This window comes from Neofelis nebulosa, chromosome 14 (assembly GCF_028018385.1).
Source record: "Neofelis nebulosa isolate mNeoNeb1 chromosome 14, mNeoNeb1.pri, whole genome shotgun sequence".
Classification (NCBI taxonomy): Eukaryota; Metazoa; Chordata; class Mammalia; order Carnivora; family Felidae; genus Neofelis; species Neofelis nebulosa.
The window spans coordinates 18,784,055-18,795,606 of record NC_080795.1 but is presented as its reverse complement, the minus strand read 5'-3'; positions in this window follow the sequence as shown (position 1 = coordinate 18,795,606).

Below are 11,552 nucleotides of genomic sequence, written 5' to 3'. Positions count from 1 at the left end.
GAGAATAGGATGTATTCAAGAAATGTTTAAAGACTAATTTGTTAATGAACTATATGGAAGGATGAGGTTGAAAGAGAGAATCAAAGATGACCCTCTGATTTCTGCAATGAAACTAAAAGATTATAAATTATTTGCCCAAGTCACCTTATGACTAGTGGACAGGGTTTGACTCAGTTTTTTCTAACTCCAAAGCCAAGGCTATTTCCATTCTCTACCCTGTATCCTGAAAATTAGTCAAGAGTCTAATTTGCATGTATCAGTATCCCTTAGTGAGAAGGGCTGTATCTCTTGACCTGGTACCTAGTAAGCACTCAGTCAATACCAGTTGAATGAGTGAATTAAATCTTAGTAGATCTATTCAATCCAGCTATATTCTTTCAGGCTAAACTTTGCCTCAAACACATGATATTTATGTTCTGTTTTATTCCATTTAACTGTATGTATATCTTGGTCCCTCTTTTAAATTGCAAACCCTTTAAAATCATGAACTATATCTTAATAATTCTCTTACGATTTGTAACATGTAACATAGTATTTATTTCGTACAGTATGTTCTTCATAAATACATATTTAATTAATATCCTATTGCTGTACATTTAAGAATTTGTTTCATTTAGTCCATTTAAGATTAGCTGAAAAGCACCCATTGTCTTTGACTGAATTTAACAACTTTCTTCTGCACACATAAATATGGTACTTTTATGATCCTTTCCTTTTTTCCTTTTTTTTTTTTTTTTTTTTTTTTTGGCTTGTGTACAGCATGAAAAGGCCATTTTTGGTGAGACTGATTTGGCCTCATTGTGTTATAGGAGTGCCTGTCAGCATAATTTACAAATATACAGAATCCAGTTTATGGTATGTACTTAAAGCTCTCTTCTGTTTGTAAGATACCTTGCACAGCTCCTCAAGCAAATGATTTTTTTAAGTTTACTCATGTATTATTTCAGAGAGAAAGAGAGCACAAGCAGGGGAAGGGAACAGAGAAAGAGGGAGACACAATCCAAAGCAGGCGCCAGGCTCTGAGCTGTCAGCACAGAGCCCAAAGTGGAACTCGAACCCACAAACAACAAGATCATGACCTGAGCCGAAGTAGCCACTCAGGTGCCCCATTAACCAAATGATTTTTGATGAGACAACTGAACAATGGTGAAAGCCTGTTGACCTAATTAGGAATTATTAGCAATATAATCCCTTGAAATTAATTAAATATTAAAATCAGAGAGCAGAGAAATGTATACAGGTTCCTTGAATTTAGACTACTAACCCTGAAATATATGTGCCCCTTTCCTGTATTGCTTTCACTTTCCACTTTACAACAAACGGGGACAAATATCTTCATAGAGAATTCAGTGAACCATCCAGGATTTTTATTTTTGAGCTATTGGGTGGAGAGGCTGTGTCAGAGACTGAAATAAAGGGGATTCTGGAAGAGATAAAGCAGAAAAGTGAGAACATGGAATAGTCCCAAGTGACAGACCTCCCTCCCTAACGTATTTAGATTTTCAAGTCTGAATTGTCAAAAATGAATGATAATTATGGTTTAAACCACCTTTGACAATAGCATAGTGGGCTATTCTATATATGGAAACTTTCAATATTTATCTTTCAGGAAACAATTCAGAAGATGCCTGTATACATTTTGATGCTAATGCAAGAGTATTTATCATTTCATATAGTATACTTTGTTACAAAGATACTAATTTCAACATAGTGTTAGATTTGTGATTACCACCAGGCCTCATATCTGTGTATGGGTGAAGGGTCATTTAGGTGTCCCTTAACTCTGATTATTTTTTCAGTAGCTCCTCAGGAAAATTTAGAACGTGTTTTCTTGTTTACTTGGGTGGTAGTTCAAGTTCAGTGGAAAGGGAGGGACATGTTTGGGAATCCATTATACATGAATTATTGAGAATACTGACCTTGGAGTTCTAGCATGGGATAGAATCTAGGCTTTGCACTTACTGGGTATGTAATCTTCACAAGCTACTTAACCTCTCTATCCTCGATGTCCTCATTTGTAAACTGAAGATAAATGGTACTGACTTCATCAGTTTATCATGAAGATTACATGAGATAATGCAGGCAGAACTCAGTACAGGTCCAGGCACAGTAAAAGATTCAATAAAGGGTAGTGTTAATGTTGTTATTACTGTCATCATGTCATTATCATTATATCATCATCGTCAATACCTTCAGACTTAGACTTGCAAAATTCGCATCAACTGTGTTAAACCAATTACCTGAAGATGTCCTTGGTAGAGAGAGTATCTTGCTAATCAAAGCAGTAAGACAGAGTTAATAGTCCCCTAATTGAAAGGAGGTTTTCTAGATACAAAAAGAGAGCTGTAAGATAAGTATAGAGTATAACATAAAATGATCTATTCAATGGTATTACTCTGCATAAAGAAATTACATAATAAGGGAAGAAAGTTTTGTACATGAAGTCTGGAAAATGGAAGACAATAGAAATTTTTGGTGATTATTCAAGCCTGTCTCCTAAGACAGAAAGCTATAGGACCCAGCACATATGAGTAATCTGGTCCTTCGGGGAATGAGGGTGGTCACAGAGAGTTAGTTTTCTTCATTTCTGCCTGAAATCACTCTCACAACAAATGCAAATGATGAGCACATATACAGCATCTACTCTATATACCAGGTACGTTTCAAGCACTTTATCCACTGCCCTAATTCATTTAATTCTCAAAACATTGTCATGAAGTAGGTACTACTATTAGGTCCACTTTTTCTGGTAAGGAAACTGAGGCACACAGAGGTAAGTTAACTTGTACAAGGTAACAGCTAATAAGTAGCAGAGTCCATATTTGAGCCAAGGTAGCTTCTTAAACATCATTTTCCTCCCAAATCCTTGACTACCAATGTCCCAGGCTTACCACTTCCTTTTGCTTTGAATTCATTTCAACCAAGAGGTATTTTGACCACGAATTTTACTTCCCTCGTGTGTTTATATGGGAAAGGTGGTGGGTTGGTGGGGGAGATACCGTGGTAAATTTCTGGCCTCATACTAAATTAATACACTGACAAACTGGCTTGTATGTATATGTCTTTCTTGTGAGTTTGAACAGTGAGAATCAATCACACTGGGACTGATTCTGACTGCACTAATGACTTACTGGACCATCAGAATTCAAATATTTCTGCCAGCTTGTGAAGTCTCACCATCCAGCTTTCTCAAGTGATATTCCTCTGTCTTCAATTTCCACATTTAAATATTGGGTTTTAATATTTAATTTTTAGAGTGTGGCATATTTATAAGCAATAATCTAAAGTACTGTTTGTCAATATCTTTTTATCACTTGTTTATATGAATTATATTATGAATCACTCAAAGAAATCTACAGAGATCAAACTGTGTAGATAACTTTCATATTAATCATCAATAAACTGTTAACTCTGACATGCTTTTTGCTTATCATTTCCAAAATGATGCTGTCTTGATTTTTTTATCCCAATTAGTGAGTGTCTTTGTTAGGAATAAAAAGCTAAAAAGTCAACGATGAGAAATGTTACAGAATACTGTAACATGATACTAAATGCATTGAAAGAAAGGAGAAAATATGAGCATCCAAGCAAACAAAAGACGACCTGGTAAGGAGAAACAATTCTACTTAGGCACTCTGGGGAACCAGGCACTCTGCCTAGGGCAGGATGTGCTACAGCTCCAGCCTAGCTATCAAGGAGTAAGTAACATGGGACCTATTTCTCAAACATGCATCTCTGTAAATGCCAGCCAATGCTCAGTCATGCAGCATATCTCAACAACCCCAGCACTAAAGGTTAAAAGTACATCTTAGCAGAATTAGTGGAACTGACCTGGGTTTTACTGCCTACCTGTTTATACTCTCCAACCGTTGTCCCTCATTTTGCCTTCAGGTTTTCTTTCCAGAGTATCTCTTAACTTAGGCAAATGAAAACCCAAATCAGCCCTCAACTCATAACGACTGCCCTGACAAGATCTCCAGCCAGCCCAGACTACCCAGACCCGTTTGAATGTAACCCCTGACTTGTACCTGCTCAGATGGACCATGAAGTGACCTCTAGAATGACCAACAACAACCTTTGCCTCATTATAATACTAAAATCTCTGCCCAAGGAGGAGCACAGCATCACTTACATAACATAAAATGCATGTATAGGCATGTTTCCTTAAGACATATGCATGGCCTATGTCTGCCTCTACATAGGATGATAAGGCCCCCTTCCTAAATATTCACCCTAATCCTAAATAAAAAGAATCGAATCCCCCTTGCTCAGGGAGTCAGGCTGTGGAAGTTATCCCCTGAGACCTCCTCATTGGCTGCAAATAAAGTTAACTTTGTGGGACAACACCTACTGTATCTGTGACTCACCAAGAAACAAACTCACATTGGTTCAGTTACAGAATCACCATTACCTAGAGTGAATTTAAATTAAAAAAAAAAAAAAGGTGGGATGGCAGTTTTCTACAAAAACACTATGGATACCATAATGCCCAACAGTAGTCATCAAGTTCTCTCCTTCCAAAGCAAATGTTGGTCCATTTCCTCTGGATAACACCTACCCTCCAATCTTCAGATAGTTTTGGTCCTGAGAGGGAATTTTGTGATGTCTAAGGATATGCTAAGCTTCCACAAACAAAGAATCACACTGACTTACTAGATATCTAACACTAAGATTTATGATGAGTTCATGGGGAACAACAGCTAAACTTACTAATTTTGCCTGGAAGTATTAGGAAGCCAAAAATTAAATGAATGAATGAATGAATGAATGAATAGATGAATAATTGAAAGAAAAAATTGAATTTTAAAAAGAAAGAATAAAATGCTGGTAATTCATTAGGTAACCATGAAGCATATCTAATAACCAGGTTGTCAGCCATCTATAATCAAATCCCCTTTCTACATACATAATAATTTCTAATTGATTTTGTTCAAAGAATATTCTTCTAAGTGTTTATAAGGTACTTAAATATAGTTTTTCAATAAGATAGCAGCATTGATTTGCCTTTACATATTTCTTGAGCCTCTCCTCTTCAATTTGCCACTTTCTTTCTTTTGTCTTTTATTATTATTTTTTTTTAATCTTAAAGCATGTTGTTCATCTTGCAGCCTAGGTCTGAAACAATTGTCAGTGGTCGGTGAAAACCAATTGACTAGATTTGATAACAAATGTTTTCTGCTACACCTGTTTTTAAAATGTATTTTAAGAACCTTTTGTCTGTAAATGCTTGCCATTGACAGTCATATCCCTAGACACATTTTATTATCAAATCATTGCCACTGAACACAAGATTTCATATGTCTTGGGACACTTATTTCTTACTCTCATCATATACTGAGAGTACTCACGTACTGTTTTGCTCCAAAAATATTCTCAAAAGAAAAACATTTTTCTCTTTTTCATGTCATTATCTTTAAAAAATGGCATCATAGCAAAAACTTGTAGTCTTAATGAAGCAATGACAGAATATTACAGAATCCAAACAGGCAACGAAGATATATGTCCAAGCTTGTACATTTCACTGATGTTAAATGTTAATCTCCCTCCAATAAAAAGTTACAATTAGGTAGTAATGGACTGGGACCTTATGAAATGAAATTTGTGAGACTAAATTTTTCTAATGTGTCCTATCTTCTCCCCAGGATAAATGGTCTCTTTGTTCAGTATTTGAGGTATTATCTACAAGTTTAAGTGTCCTTTGACATTTTTGTTTCCCTCAGAGTGTGCATTTCTCAAAGGTAAACTGTCTTTGGTGTCAAACCTGAAGTTAAACTTACTGACAACTGTATGACCATGATTACCTGTCATTATCACTCTGCATTTTACAGACGAGGAAACCAAGGCCAATAGCTGTTGGATAACATATATTAGTTGATGGAAAAGCCAAAATACAAATCTAAGTCTATCTTATTCCAAACCATGTGTTCTTGCATTTTATTTCTGGGGACTAGTTTCAACTGCAGTTGAATATTTTGAATACCTGTGAACGCCTCAATTACCTCTATTATTTTTGTAATGTTTTTACTTTCAAAGCTTTCTATTTACTTTCTACCTGGAAAATATTCATTAATGTCTTTTAATGTACTTGTAATGCAACTGATCAACTCATATTTTTCAACAACTGGTTCAAAACTTACAAGTAAGTTCAAAAACTTACACAAGAATGTTCATAGCAGCAATACTCATAATAGCCAAAAAGCTGAAATTATCCAAATGCTCAAATATTCATTACCTGATAAAAGACTAAATAAAAAGTGATATGCCCATACACTATAATATGATTTGGTGATAAAAGTGAATGTAATACTGATATGTGCTACCGCATGGATGAACTTTGAAAACATTTGCCCTAAGTGAAAGAAATCAGTCACAAAACACCACATATTGTATGCTTCTACTGATATGAAGTATCCAAAATAGGCAAATCCATACAAACAAAAAGTAGATTCATGGTTTCTTAGGGCTTAGAGAAAACAGGAGGCAGTGAGGGAGGGGCAGGGGGAGGTAGGGTTGAGGAGGGGAAAGTAGACGGCAGAAAGAGAGTGGATGTGGGCTTTATCACAGGGGGATGAAAATGTTCTAAAACTTATTGTGCTGATGGTTGTACAACTCTGTGATTATACCAAAAACCATTCAACTGTACACTTTAGACAGGTGAATTGTTGGCTGCGTGAATTATATCTCAATAAAGATGTTATTTTAAGGAATAACAATAATTGTTAAATTTTGTTGGTTCTAAGGTCCTCTTGAACTCCTGTTGTGTTTTTGTTTTCTTAATTGTTTGTGACAGAGAAAAATATTGCTATAAAACAGACACACAGTTGTAAACAGATTCTAAAAAGGTTGCCTTTATTTGGTGAATAGCATGATGGGCTAAAGATGCAAGTTAAAAAAAATTTTTTATGTTTGTTTATTTTTGACAGAGAGAGAGACAGAGCATGAGCGGGGGAGGGGCAGAGAGAGAGGGAGACACAGAATCTGAAACAGGCTCCAGGCTCTGAGCTGTCAGCACAGAGCCCGACGCGGGGCTCGAACTCATAGACCGCAACATCATGACCCGAGCCGAAGTCAGACGCTCAACCGACTGAGGCACCCAAGTGCCCCTAAAAATGCAAGTTTAAAAGCAAAAGGAAATTACGTGACTTTGCCCACATTTGAGACCATGTGCATCTCTGTGTGAATTCAGGAAATGAGAGACACTTGGTGAGGCCAGAAAGAGGCAAAGATGTAGTGTGGAGAGAAAGCAGAGTTACAGATATATTGAGTTGATTTGAGTTTTGGTGAAATAAATGAGAATATGAAAATATTTCCTATTTGGTAAAGCCACCACTTTATCTTTCTTGCCATGCTGTAGGCCCTGTTTGGAAGGTCTGGTCTGCAAGGTAGATACTGGGCCAAATGGAAGCCAATGACATCTGCAATGCTGGCGTGACTTTCATTTTTAAGAGAAGTCCTTTTTGGTCTCCGACTTGAGGTTAAAAATGACAATTTATTTTTTATCCTTTCTCACTCTCTGCATTTCAGCTCTTAGGTTTAATGCCACAAATATTCTGCAATTTGTCTTTCTTTTTTACAAAAGTGAAGCTTTTGAGAATTATCCCTGATGATGCATGTCTACAGTACATTGATTTTCACTGCTCTGTTCATTCCATTAAACGAATATAGCACAATTCATTTATCCACTCTCCTGTTCCAAGTTTTTACTAATGCAAACAACATTGCAATAAAATTCTCATCCATGTCTGATTTTTCCCATGGTCTAGAGTTTCTCCAGCATATAAACCTAGCAAAGGAATTGCCTTGGTCATAAAGATGCACATATTCAAATACACAGGACATTGTCACATTGCTCTCTAAAGTGGTTGTATAAATTTATAATTCTTCCCACAACTTTTGAGAGTTCCCTTTGCCTGAATCCTCACTCATACTGAAGGAGTAGCACCATAAAGATGGGGCTCTCAGCCCCAACTCTCTCTCTCCTTGTACTGGTATTAAATTCAAGCCCCTATATGATCAAATGTGATAAATACCCCATGGCAGACATAATGTTAACTCCGCAGTTCACTGTCCTGATTTTCAGTTCCTTCTTCATTTCTGGCCCAAGGCAATTTCCCTGCCTTTCTTAGCAGTTCAGCCATGCATTTATAACGATGTTAGTTATAATTTATTGAGCAATTCCTGGTGTTTGTAGCTGGAGGGTTTTCAGGTTATCTGTACTGCCAGACCCTTATATGCCTGACAACATTTTGAGCACCTGAGCAATCTTTAAACTTTAAACTTCCCAGATGTTGGACATCATAAATAAAATAAGTGAAATCAAGTTAGCAACTATGATGAGCAATTCATCTCTCTTCACATGTATTCAGTAGTCACCACACTGCAGCACAGAATAACAATAAATGGTAGGGACTCTACAGATTACCTGGGTTTGATTCCCAACTCTGTTGCTCACTAGCTTTGTGACCTTGGGCAATTTACTTCATCTTTCTGGGCCTCAGTTTCTTCAGGTAAAGTGAACCTACCCTGTAGAGTTAGTATAATGATCCAATGAGTTAATATTTATAAAAATGCTTAGAACTGTATCTGACACACAGCATGTATCATGTAATCATGTGACAAATAAAAAATGGGATAATAAATATTAGAATTTTTTTTGTATTACCCATGAATATTTAAATAATGATTTTTTTCTTTCAGTCCCCAGCACGACCATCTGACGATTCCAACATCATAGCTCTTCTTTTAAGTTTAAAAATGATTCTAGTACTAAATGGTTTTTACCTAAAAGACTCGCTATGCCCCAGAGCTGACAGTGGGGAGCTTGCTTGGGATTCTCTCTCTCCTTCTCTCTGCTCCTCCCCCACTCATACATTCTCTCTTCCTCTCTCTCTCAAAATAAATGAATAATCATTAAAAAAAAAAAAAAAGAATCTCTGTGCCCAAGAATACAAGCAAAATTGTCATTGTCCATTGTGCCCCAGGCACAGGAAAAAAATTACCTGCCTAACCAAGCATTTACATGGGCTGTGAGCAAGGATGTTAAGAGTTGATAAGATGGAGAAGAAAATAAACATGAAGAAGGAGAAAAGAAATGCAGATACATTCTTCTTCCCAACCTGGAACAAGGCCAGAGTGCTGGCGGGTTGGGGGAGAAGGGGGAGGGGGAGGATGACTTTTCCCTCTCCCATGACTCCTCAAGCCCTCCCTGCTTCAGCAACTTCCTGCCTGCTCAGCTCACAGGCCCCTCAGCTTGATTAGGTTCAAAGAGGCAATCTGAGCAAAATACTGCAAAAAGCTGTCTCTTAGTCTAGACAATTTGCATGTCTGAGGGTGTTCCAGCTCTGAGAAACTGTGCCTCAGGGATCTGACCCCACACTAGAATGAAACCTTAAGAAAAAATCCATGTGACACTATCTATTCCACTATTGTGTCGGGTGTTGTCATATGTTCTTTCATGCCATACACACATCATAATATTTTGTACTAAGCAAATACAAAATACACGTCATTTAAATTGACATAAATTGATTAAGCCTCACCATATAGCCCATACAGCAAACCTGGCAAGAACATCCCACAATAACATGGATTTGAATATAACATGACAACCAGTTAGCTTCCGTTCTCTGCAGTGTCCATTCTCCACAAGGCAGGCCCAAATTCACTTCTCTTCTGGAGGGCAGTGATGGGAGGTGATTACTTTATGACCACTATGGGCTTTATCATGCCCAGAAAGCTGTGTATTCCGCTAGTAATAATACATAGTTAATAAAAGACATTGTTTCCTTTTTTCACACCATAACTCAAAGACTGACTGGAAAAGTTTGTTTGCAATATTGTTTGCAATCCCACATTTTACTTGACTAAACTTTTATTTATTTATTTTAAATGTTTACTTATTTATTTTTGAGAGAGAGGGGGAGCATACACATAAGCAGGGGGAAGGGGCAGAGAGAGAGGGAGACACAGAATCTGAAGCAGACTCTAGGCTCTGAGCTGTCAGTGCAGGGCCTGATGCAGAGCTTGAACCCAGGAACCGTGAGATCATGATCCGAGTGGAAGTCAGATGCTTAACAGACTGAGCCTCCCAGGTGCTCCTACTTGACTAAACTTTTAAACCTCACTTATAGTTTTACAGGGGAGTGGAGGAGTATTACTTTATTTCAAGCATGAAGAGGAAAAAAAATCTCTTACCAAAACAGGTTTAATCTATATGATGGACACATCAATTACTAATTCAATGGTTTTCCTACTACATATCATTCATGACTCAGAAAGAGATGTAAGGTTAACAGACAGTTGATTTCTAAGGTAAAAGAATTTTAATTATTTTTAATTGTTGAGATAAAATAATGTTCTGGTTAATTAAATGGATGGGAGAAATCCTTTCAAATGTATGCATATATCAATCATCCCAATGTACACTTTAAATATAACTGTATCTGCCAACTCAATAAAGGTGGGGGGGAAGGGCCTTGAAATATAGTAGTCCTGTATGTATATATTTTGACCTAGAGGAATACATTTTTTCAAAAAACAGAGTCATCTGAATGATATAATTTCATATCACTGCATATTAAATTTTATTTTATTATTTATTTACTAAAATGTCAAGTCACTTTAGAGTTTATAATGGAAAAATATTGTCTTCTGCTCCCTTTTTCACCCCTGATCTGTGCTTTCCAGAGGAAAGATATGAAATTCATTTTCTTCTGGCATTTACCATCATATTCCTAATTTATGCCACATATACTAATGTGTGACTCTCTCAGTACTAATATCTATTGACTTCATACTATGAAAGATGAGGATTTAGTTTCCTAATACACCCTTTCTCTCTTTTTCTAATGTAGTTCTGTACCATGTTAGGTTAATATTCAATTTGACATTAATATTGTCATATAATAATCACAGCTGGACCATGTACTCATTAATGAAGGAAGCATTTCCTTGTGTAACTTTATTTCCCTGACTTCAATCAATGCCTCTTCTTTGCTTAATTCATTTCTTATGTGGCTTCCACTGTTTGATGCCTAAACTCCCTCCCATTAGTGTGAATAAAGCTCCCCAGAATATGTTCATAAACAATAGGTAAATGCGGCTCTTTTGTTTCTTAGAACAATCTTTCCAGAATCCCAGGATGTTCTTTTTCTAACTGGGCAAGTGTGCTTTCTGGTCCTGCTTCTCTGCCGCGGTTCTAGGATTTCCCTGTACCATCATGTTAGGAATTTACTTCACCTGGCTCTCTAGTTCGGTTTTTCTGTTTCCCAAACTCCATATCTTTTCTTTCTTGGTCTACAAATTCAATTTACTTGAACACCCAGTAGGTTCCTGAGAAAGGGTGCACGAAGGTCAATATGTTGCATCTTTTAAAATATTTTATTCTAATCTCACCACTTGACTATTTGACCATAAAATCCCAGATTGGAAATAATTCTCTCAGAATTTGGAAGGCACGATTCCATCATTTCCTGAAAACAGCATTGCAGTTGAGAGTCAAATTCCATTGTGGTCCCAGGCTTGTGACAACTTCTTCTGATCCCCTCCTCATC